This window comes from Sinocyclocheilus grahami, unplaced genomic scaffold (assembly GCF_001515645.1).
Source record: "Sinocyclocheilus grahami isolate Dianchi unplaced genomic scaffold, SAMN03320097.WGS_v1.1 scaffold2407.1, whole genome shotgun sequence".
Lineage (NCBI taxonomy): Eukaryota > Metazoa > Chordata > Actinopteri > Cypriniformes > Cyprinidae > Sinocyclocheilus > Sinocyclocheilus grahami.
The window spans coordinates 46,090-57,723 of NW_015507586.1; the positions used below are offsets into that span (position 1 = coordinate 46,090).

Sequence of the window (11,634 nt, forward strand, 5' to 3'; positions counted from 1 at the left end):
ATATATATATATATATATATATATATGTAACCCCCTTATCAGGGAAGTTTATATATGTATATAAGCGATAAGTAGCTTTACAGCAAAGTAGATGAGTTTCCCTTAAAAGAGTGTGTTGAATTGTAATTTTGATTTTATAATAGCCAACTAGGTTTTTATTGAGAGCATGTTAACAGAACACTGTGCTGTTAAGGGTTTTACAGTCAAATATGTATACGGTACAAAGCACTTGTATATGTGTGTGTTCCCCTTTAAGAGACCCTTCACTAAACACTAATGTTTGGTTGATGTGCACAAATGTGGTTTTTGCCATCAAGTTTGATTTATTTTAGTTGATTGGATATATATTGGTTTAGACCTGCTCTCTCATAAGTGAGGCTGATTTTATTGGCCGATTAAGAGATCTTGTGGAGAAGACGAGCAGCGTTTAGGAGATCCGGGTCGCTGAAGGGTTTGGTTCTGATAAAAATCTAACTTTTATAACTGCAAAACGTGAGTTATATGATTTATTTTTGTTTATAGTATCTTTTGGGTGTTTAAGTATAACAGTTGCTGTGTGTTAACTATTTTAAGTATAACAGTTGCTGTGTGTTAACTATTTTTAGTAAAATTTTTAGTGAATTGTTGGCCTTCTGAAAACTATGTTAATTTGCTGTACATGTACTCAATACTTGGTTGGGCCTCCTTTTGCATGAATTACTGCATCAGTGCGGCGTGGCATGGAGAGAATCAGCCTGTGGCACTGCTGAGGTGGTATGGGAGCCCAGGTTGCTTTGATAGCGGCCTTCAGGTCATCTGCATTGTTGGGTCTGGTGTCTCTCATCTTCCTCTTGACAATACCCTGAACATACTTTCCAGAAGGCCAACAATTCACTAAAAATGTTTCTTTTTATTGGTCTTATGAAGTATTCTAATTTGTTGAGCTAGTGAATTGGTGGGTTTTTGTTAAATGTGAGCCAAAATCATCACAATTAAAAGAACCAAAGACTTAAACTTCTTCAGTCTGTGTGCATTGAATTTATTTAATACACGAGTTTCACAATTTGAGTTGAATTACTGAAATAAATGAAATTTTCCACGACATTCTGATTTATTGAGATGCACCTGTATGTGCGTCTGAAGGACTTGTCATTTTGCATTATTGACACACTATTTTCCTAATTAATGCTGTTCAGTTGCTTTGACACAATCTGTATTGTTAAAAGCACTATATAAATAAAGGTGATTTGACTTGACTTGTTTTCCAAGAGGGTGAGACTTGATTCTACCACTAAAATGGACATGATGGAAACTGTGGTTCTGGAACGGTATATGCGAGTGTTGCATCCTGAAATTTGAACGTGGGTGAAAGAGAGGAGCCCTGGGACGGCAGCAGAGGCAGCGAACTTTGTCGAGGATTATATCGCGGCAAGAAAAGGGTCCTCGGGAGTGTTCCGGTATGCCGGCAGCCTACAGGGCAGCAGAGGTAAGTCTGGGGGGTTGGGAGGCAGTGCATACTCTAGGTCTCAAACCCAGGTTTTAAAACCCAGCTACCCTAAGCCCGTACCCCCTGTACTAGTACGTCAGTCAGCAGCTAAGGGTGAGGTTGTATGTTACAAATGTGCAGAATCGGGCCGTATAAGCACTCATTGTCCGATTTTAAAGCCTAAGTCAGCGAGTTTGTGTTATTTACCGAGCCCTTTGATGACATTGATGGCGAGCAAAGAGCCGACTGTTTCAGTTTTGTTGAATGGCAAACTAGTAACAGCTTTAGTAGATACAGGTTGTGCACAGACGCTGGTAAAAGAGCAGTATGTGCCAAGGGAGACATGGACTGAAAGTACGGTTTCTGTATGTTGTGTACATGCGGATAGATCAGATTTACCAACTGCTGAAGTGTATATTGAGATTAACAAACAGCCATACTTGATGAAAGTAGGAATTGCTGCTACATTACCATATCCGATTGTGTTAGGTACGGATATGCCGATTTTAGCAGATTTGGTGCAGGAAACCGCTTGGTGTGGGGTTGTAACGAGGGCACAAGCGCAAAGGTTAACTGACTGTTCACAGCCACAAAATTTTGCACAACAGACCCTTCATGAAATGCCATTTTTCAATGATGAGATAGTAGCTGACACAAAGCTAAGTGTTGATGAGAGGTTGCAAAATCACAGGTATGGTATGGCTGACGTTTTGTATACACCACGGCAGTTTGAACTGGAACTGGAAGAGCCAGATGGGCTTGATTCAGATTTTTGCATACCCAATGAGCTAGCAGAATTGCAGAAGGAAGATGCTACTTTAGCAGACTGTTTTAGTAGAGTTGGAAAAGGAACCGATGTAGATATGTTGAAGGGTGACAGGTTTCTGGTGAAACAAAACCGGTTTTATAGACAATCTAAGGAAGATGGTATGCAGCTTGTGTTACAGGAAAAGTTTCGTAAACAGGTGGTAGAACTGGGTCATTCAGTGCCATGGTCAGGACACTTGGGGTTCACGAAAACGTTAATGAGGATTGCAAAGAGATTTTATTGGCCAGGTATGTATAGTGAGGTGAAGGATTACTGTAGGACCTGTCCGGAATATCAGTTAACTGCGGGCAAAGCACCTGCTAGAGCACCTTTAGTATCAATTCCTGCAGTTGACACTCCTTTTGAGAAAATAGCAGTAGATGTTGTTGGCCCTTTGCAAAAGACCCAGAAAGGCAATAGGTTTATCCTACCAGATACCCGGAAGCATACCCATTAAGGCAGGTTACTGCAAAACAGGTGTCAAATGCACTGCTCCATTTTTTCTCACATGTAGGCATTCCGAAGGAAGTGTTAACTGATCAGGGCACGAATTTCATGAGCCATACACTGAACCAAGTCTATCAGCTGCTGGGTATTAAAAGAGTGCGCACTAGTCCCTACCACCCCCAGACTGATGGGCTGGTGGAACGTTTTAACCCGTGACCATTTATGAACTATGGGCACGTACTCTCATAACACACACACATAGCAGGTAGCATTACACGGTCTGTTTGCCGGCACTGACATTTGTACACAGATTTATGTAATGCTTGAATTATACGAAGCTTGTGTAGGATGTGTTTGGTGTGTGTTGAGTTCATGTGTGTATTATGTTCATGGGGAAGTCTGTACATGTTCAATGTGTTGTGTGATGTAGCCATTTAACATAACGTGACGGCATGTATAAGTTCTGTTTATACCAATACTCCTTGTACAAATAACCATAAGACTTATTCATGGTGTTAAAACATTTATTTGATAGAAGTTCATACAGATGAACAGATATACTTACTAGCAGTGAAACATCAGTGGCCAAATCTGTGCTGTACAAACCTTGAGGTATTTAAACCTGATATTTTTATTACATATGGTCTGTCTACATATATTTCAGAGTAGATAAACAATAGTTTATTTTCAGCGAAGGCTATGTTTCACCCAGATATTTATCGCTCTGATAAAGGTCGGTTCAGAAAAATACGATCATATACAACTATATAAGTGTAGAGCTAGTCATAGCTACATGCTCACCCTTGTAATAATCTAAGATATGGACAGTTTTTTAATTTAGCCTTTTAAGCTGGAATATGGTTTGAAATAAGATAAATAAAATAAATATTTCTTTCCATGGCATAAACAGCCCGCGCGATCATTTAAAATATGTGAAATAATTTATAAATATATGTAATTGTAAGGCAAAACATTTGAAATGTTATGAGGTGATGGTGGATAACGTAGAATGTCGACTGTTAGTTCAAATAATTAACAATTTAATTAAATTAATAATATAACAATTTTAAGTGTATTGTTTGTGTGTGTGTGTGTGATTGTATTAAAACTTTAAAACTTTCTTATTTTAAGCATAATCTTCAAAGAATCTAAAGTGTTTGATGCGTAATAAATCTAATATAAATTATAATTTTGTTGAAATTTAAGAATCACCGGACATCAGATGTAGTAGGGATACTGCTTATTTAAACTTTACATTAATGTTATGCTTTAAAATACATGTAGCACATTTAAACCATTCTTTTAGATCATCTGTCTGGAACTCCTCCCTCACTGTGAGGGCTCTGAAGCAGACCCTCAGTTTCACATATAGGAGAATACTCCTACGAGGACCTGTGAGATTTTGTTTATGATTCAACTTAAACATTTTTATTTTCTTTTGGAAGCATTTCATTCATGTCTGGACATCGTTGCGTAAAGTTCTATCTCTTAGCACTCTAAAAAAAATGTAAGGCATCATTTTTCAGATTTATTGTGACCTAAAACTATATTAAATGTTTGTTTTATACAACGTGTTATATACAATTAAAGTTTTATTTGCTACTATCTTCTTTAAAAGAAGAGAATAGTGTGTTTTATAAGATCAATATGCTTAAATAAGTGTTGAATACATGTTACTGAAGCTAATAATTTATCGTACATTTAAACATGTTATTATGATGTCATATTTTATTATTTAAAATAGAGATAAGTCTCTCTTTAGCGCAAAATGTTTATGTATGTGCGTGCTTGTTTATATGACTTATCAGGACACAAATTTGTATAATTACTCAGAAATTTCATCATAAACCAAATTTACGTTGATATATCAGAGTTTTGAGTCCTCATAATTAAGATTGCTTATAAACAATATTAAATTAAAAATGTAAGTATGTGCAGAAATTTTTGTGTGATGGGTAGGTGTTTGTACAGTGCAAAATCATTACGCCTATGGAGTGTCCCCAGAAAACAAAAACCAAGGCGTGTGTGTGTGTGTGCATGTGCGTGTGTCAGCACGACTGCCTCAGACTGACATTTCACTTCTGTTAGTGAGAAGAGCTCAAAGCAGGATTTAATTTTCCAACTTATGTACATTTTGTAAACATTTTACTCGAGGGTATGAACGTCACTGGCCCCAGAATAATGTAAAGCATTTTTATTGTCAAATGAAACTATAAAAAAAATAAACATTTACTATAAAGTATGTTATGTATAATCTCTGGTGCACTGGAAATGTTTTGACATGATTGTACATGTTTGTGTTTTTGCGAAAACGATGTTTATGCGTAGGATGTACAATGTGCCCATTGTTGTGCCATTCATCAACGAGGCCGCTGAACGAGCGTGACACACGGCTGGAAAGCAGCGGAGCTTTTACTATGCCACAGTCGAGCGCTTCCGCTCCTTCCGGTCGTGCGTATGTGGGGTAAAGCAGCGGAGCTTTTATTATGCCACAGTCGAGCGCTTCCGCTCCTTCTGGTCGTGCGTATGTGGGGTAAAGCAGCGGGGCTTTTATTATGCCACAGTCGAGCGCTTCTGCTCCTTCCGGTCGTGCGTATGTGGGGTAAAGCAGCGGGGCTTTTATTATGCCACAGTCGAGCGCTTCTGCTCCTTCCGGTCGTGCGTATGTGGGGTAAAGCAGCGGGGCTTTTATTATGCCACAGTCGAGCGCTTCCGCTCCTTCCGGTCGTGCGTATGTGGGGTAAAGCAGCGGAGCTTTTATTATGCCACAGTCGACCGCTTCCGCTGCTTCCGGTCGTGCGTATGTGGGGTAAAGCAGCGGAGCTTTTATTATGCTAGAAATAGCAGCGCTATTTTATCATACTAGATACATCTGAAAGTTCTGTTATAATGCTACTCTGTGCGGTCGTCACCGGTCTATTAAAACACACAACATATTAAAGCGTGTTTGGTGTTTCCATGTTTTCTACAAAACAAAACCGGAAATCGAGGCAGCAAGCCTCAAGTTGGTAAGTTTTCACTAGGCTTTAGTGGAGTCAGCAGTTCGCTTGACAGTAAATAAGGATCTAAATGGATGAATTGGTTGAGTCCGCCCCTGAGCATGACGTTATCTGCCCACAGAACTCATTTTGCAGGACTCCACCCGAGCAGCTCATTTCCTCACAATCTTCAAGAAACATCTGGAGTCGGAACCCTTGTAAGTACTTGATCTGCTAAAATTAATAGACATCTATACCCTTAGACTACTTAAAAATGCTCGTACTTTTTTACACTTGTTTGCATAATTGTAGCAAAATTATTGTTTCCCTCCTCTATTACGACATGTTTATAGTAATTCTTTGTAGAATAGCTATAACTGGAAATAGGCTATAATGGATAAGACAGGCTACATCAAATATGAGAAATAGCGAAAGCATTAGTGGGCCTTTCGATTTGACATCATTTATTATACATTCAATACATAATTCTTGAACCTGTAAATGTAAAATCTGGAGTGATTTTAATCGGTTTCCTGTATATTGAAAAATATTCATACACTTTTAGTCTCATATATTCCTTTACTTTCACATTCAGCTTTCATTGGCACTTTTGTTCGACGGAAGACACAGCTCCCTCACAATCTTCAAGAAATATTCCTAGACGCATCTCTTCTGTAAGTATTTGATCTGTCTGTGCCATAAATTAAATGATGTTCAGAATAAAGACTTTGAATCTTGGTTTCGCAGTTTGAATGTGCCTTTAGTCAGCACCCTTTGGAGAAAGCGTCCTAAAGCCTATTTCACACATACTCCCGTCTGCCGTGCGTATTTTAGTTATTTAACGCACACGGTTGTTCCAGGAGCAGTGCAGCGATCATTTGTTTCACCCATGCGTTTCTGGATGCGGTCGTTACCTTACAGTGGTGGCAAACCCCTCAGGGAACCAACCCTCGGGGGACCATCGCTCCTCTAGCGCTTTGCAACCAGTTGAGCTGCCAAAGGAACGTACTGGGCCCTCTTCAAAGAGCGTACCAGCGGTATCCTTCAGTGCTCCTCCTTGGGGGAGAGCTCTCTGGAGAGGAAGATTCGGCTGCGCTGTCGCCCTCCGGGATGGTGGCAAAGCCTGGATCGGATCCAGAGATGTCGGTTAAGCTTTCCCGGGCCGCCGAGAGGGTAGGGCTCGAGTGGAAACCTTCACTGCGTCCCGGGCCCTTGAGGTTGGACGATTGGTTTCTCGGGGTGGCTCGCGCTGGTTCTCAGCGCTCGCCTCAGTGCCTTTCTTCCCAGAGGTGCATGAGAAGCTCACCAGGTCATGGACGGCACCTTTTACTGCCGGAAACTGACCTGCTGGTTCCTCCTCCCTCACCACCCTCGACGGTGGTGCAGCTAGGGGGTATACAAGGGTCCCCCCGGTGGAGCGGTCGTTTGCGATGCAATTATGTCCTAATACTGCCTCCACCCTCCCTCATGGGACGGGTGACCCAGAGAGGGAGGAAGCTGCTCTTTGGGGGATGGTGAAGGCACCTCTCCCTCCACCGGAGGAGGGCCGGGTAGAGAACCTGGAAAATCTCGACGAGAGAGCGGTTTTCTCTGTCCCTGGGTCCCAGGAGGGCACGGAGAGTCGTGGATGGACCAGCACCGGACCACACTCATCCAGCAGGCAGCAGCGGGCTGTTCGAGAGTGTCAACAAAGGCCCTACTCACGCACCCTCTGCCAAACTGTAGAACCAGGCAAGTGTTGCACCGCACACTCAGACCCCTCTTCGGTCCGCTCACAAGCCGCCCGAGTTGGGTCCCGGCATTCCACCTCGCTGCCCCACTGCGGGTACGGCGGTGGTTCCACTGGTCCCGCTTGTACGGTGTCTGGGTGCCTGGCTAGCGCTACCCAACCCGTCTCGTTGGCTACTGCGGATCATCAGCCTCGGCTATGCGATTCAGTTCACCCGGCATCCCCCCAAGTTCAGTGGCATCCACTTCACGATAGTGAAGGCGGCCGATGCTCCTGTCTTGTGTGTGGAGATCACAGTCCTACTGACGAAGGATGCGTACGAGCATATCAGTACGAGGTCCTGCCCTCCGGGCTGTCCTTGTCGCCCCGTGTCTTCACGTAAGTTGCGGAGGCAGCCCTTGTTCCCCTGAGAGAATAGGGCACTCGCATTCCCAACTACCTCAACGACTGGCTCATACTAGCTCAGTCTCAGCATCAGTTGTGTGTACACAGGGACTTGGTGCTCTCGCACCTCAGTCGGTTGGGCCTTCAGGGTCAACTGGGAAAAGAGCAAACTCCTGGGAGAGGATCTCTCTTCTCGGTATGGAGTTGAATTCGGTCAAACAGACAGTACGCCTCACAGAGGAACGTGCACGGTCGGTGCTGAACTGCTTGAATTCATTGAAGGAAAGGACAGCGGTCCCACTGAAACTATTTCAGAGGCTCCTGGGGCATATGGCAGCTGCAGCGGCAGTTACACCGCTGGGGCTGCTTCATATGAGACCGCTTCAGCACTGGCTTCATGGCCGAGTCCCGAGGTGGGCGTGGCAACGCGGCACTCACCGGGTCCAAGTTACACCGGCCTGTCGCCAAACCTTCACCCCGTGGTCAGACCTTGCATTCCTCCGGGCAGGAGTGCCCCTAGAACAGGTCTCCAGGCATGCTGTGGTTTACACGGATGCCTCCACCACCAGCTGGGGGGCCACGTACTGCACTGGCATGTATGGTAATATATTTTATTTTTCAGGATTCTTTGATAAAGTTCAATGAACAGCATTTATTTGCATTTATCAAATAAATTTATTAAAGCATTTATTAAATAGAAATCTTTTGTAGCATTTTAAATGTCTTCACTTTTCACTCACTTCATCACTTTAATGTATGATGAATAAAATTATTATTTTCTCTCTCTTTAAAAAATTTGAAATGTTTGAGTGGCAGGCTATCATTGTTTCCACAAAAATGTTAAGCAGCAAAAACGTTTTTTTAACATTGATAAAAATAAATAGTAAATGTTTCTTGAGCAGCAGATCATCATATTAGAATGCTTTCTGAAGGATCATGTGACGCTTCTCTTTGTAAACAACAACACATTTATAAACGATTCTAATGACGAATGTTGCGGTCCCAAATGCAAAATGAAAGTTAACATTAGAAATGCAAAATGAAAGCTACTCTAGCGCAGCTAGCATTTACAGCAGACCTGTAGCGTGCCAGACTATAGCCTATATTTATATAATTACATCACAACCGTTGTGAATTCTATGATAGTACTAAGCTCAAATTCTCACCAGCATTCATTAAAAAGTTTCCGGGTGAGTAACACGCTTCAGCGCTGATTCTACCGTTTGAAGCCTTTTAACTGTCCAGCACTCTACCATTCCGTCTGTTTGTATTAGAAAACATAACCTTTTCGCAGTTTATTTAGTTAATTGCTCAAGGCCATTTCACGATTTCAGTCATCATGCAGTAACCAGTATCACACATGATTTTAGGCCGAAATAACCGGACGAATCACATCCCTGTACTTTAGCTAATTAGCTAAAGCAATACTGAGGCCCTTTGCCCACAATGTTCATTAAAAAGATTTTTACAAATGATAGGGGTAACTGAAATCCTGAAATCTATTCTGCTTTTATGCTGCTTGTGTTAGCACAACTTAAACAAAAGTTAGTGCAATGTTAACAAAAACTGGTAAAAAAGTACTTTGAATTTCCACAATTGTAACAGAATTAATATAGGTATTATATTAATGATATTATATTAAGCATTAATAGAATTGTTATTATTAAATTACCTGCCAAAATTTGGAAACATTAGTTAATGATTTTGAAATGAATCTCTTCTGCTCACCAAGGCTACATTTATTTGATCAAAAACAAAAAACAGCAATATTGTGAAATAGTATTACATATAAAACAAGTTTTCTATTTTAATATATTATAAATGTCTTTTATTCCTGTGATAAAAAGCTGAATTGCCAGCATCATTACTCCAGTTTTCAGTGTCACATGACCCTTCAGAAACCATTACAATTGATTTGAAGCTCAAGAAACATTTCTGATTATTATCAATGTTGAAAACAGTTGTGCTGCTTCTTATTTTGTGGAAATGGTAATATATTTAATTTTTCAGGATTCTTTGATAAAGTTCAATGAACGGCATTTACTTGCATTTATCAAATAAATGTATTAAAGCATTTATTAAATAGAAATCTTTTGTAGCATTTTAAATGTCTTCACTTTTCACTCACTTCATCACTTTAATGTATGATGAATAAAATTATTATTTTCTCTCTCTTTAAAAAATTTGAAATGTTTGAGTGGCAGGCTATCATTGTTTCCACAAAAATGTTAAGCAGCAAAAACGTTTTTTTAACATTGATAAAAATAAATAGTAAATGTTTCTTGAGCAGCAGATCATCATATTAGAATGCTTTCTGAAGGATCATGTGACGCTTCTCTTTGTAAACAACAACAAATTTATAAACGATTCTAATGACGAATGTTGCGTTCCCAAATGCAAAATGAAAGTTAACATTAGAAATGCAAAATGAAAGCTACTCTAGCGCAGCTAGCATTTACAGCAGACCTGTAGCGTGCCAGACTATAGCCTATATTTATATAATTACATCACAACCGTTGTGAATTCTATGATAGTACTAAGCTCAAATTCTCACCAGCATTCATTAAAAAGTTTCCGGGTGAGTAACACGCTTCAGCGCTGATTCTACCGTTTGAAGCCTTTTAACTGTCCAGCACTCTACCATTCCGTCTGTTTGTATTAGAAAACATAACCTTTTCGCAGTTTATTTAGTTAATTGCTCAAGGCCATTTCACGATTTCAGTCATCATGCAGTGACCAGTATCACACATGATTTTAGGCCGAAATAACCGGACGAATCACATCCCTGTACTTTAGCTAAAGTGTTTTATCAATACTGAGGCCCTTTGCCCACAATGTTCATTAAAAAGATTTTTACAAATGATAGGGGTAACTGAAATCTTTTACGTGATTCTGCTTTTATGCTGCTTGTGTTAGCACAACTTAAACAAAAGTTAGTGCAATGTTAACAAAAACTGGTCAAAAAAAGTACTTTGAATTTCCACAATTGTAACAGAATTTTCTCTTTCTCTCTTTTGACGTCATATACCTGAAAAAACTATAATATCTTCTACCATTAAATGGAGTCAACTTTGGCAGGATATGGGTTCATCTGGTTCCACAAAGGGTTCATCTGGTTCCACAATGGGTTCAACTGGTTCCACAATGGGTTCATCTTTTGGCCCATTCAGTTCAATTTGGGCAAGATATACACAAGCTGTGGAGGAGAAAGAACGATACAAGAAGCAATTGAATGCTTTTAAGATGAGAGAAGAAGAAAAGAAGGAACTAGGTTCCACAAAGGGTTCATCTTTTGGCCCATTCAGTTTTTGGGCAGGATATACACAAGCTGTGGAGGAGAAAGAACGATACAAGAAGCAATTGAATGCTTTTAAGATGAGAGAAGAAGAAAAGAAGGAACTAGACAAGAAGAACAGATCTAAAGAGGAAGAAGAAAGGAAAAGAATTCACATAAAAGAGAAAAACAATGAAAAAGACATTAAACAACACAATGTGTGATGTACAACACTAGTGCCTTTTAAAATAGTTCACAGAGATTCATCACGTGGGGTTACTAGCCGTAATTGTGCAGTATTTTGTAGCATTCCTTCTTGCTGTTGAAAGTGATGGCATAAATCGTTATGTTTATCTTCTGTATGTTTCTATAACTCCGGATTACAGATTAAAATGAACCATCCTTACAGATCTTCATCTTTTATAATGTGTTATTGAGCTGTATTGCTGTCACATAAGAGCATACTTATGTTATTTCCCTTTTGCACTGCCTAACAACATGCAATAATGAATAAATCACTCATTTATCTAGAAACCCAAGACCAGTGTG

General features: G+C 40.3%; 1 long non-coding RNA gene across 1 annotated transcript; it reads left to right on the forward strand.

The window, feature by feature from the left end:
• Positions 1–5,836: 5,836 nt before the first annotated feature.
• Positions 5,837–11,614, forward strand: LOC107574951 (uncharacterized). Its single transcript, XR_001607766.1, has 4 exons — positions 5,837–5,916; positions 6,294–6,372; positions 10,877–11,082; positions 11,215–11,614. It is a non-coding gene; the product is annotated as an uncharacterized lncRNA (long non-coding RNA).
• Positions 11,615–11,634: the final 20 nt, after the last annotated feature.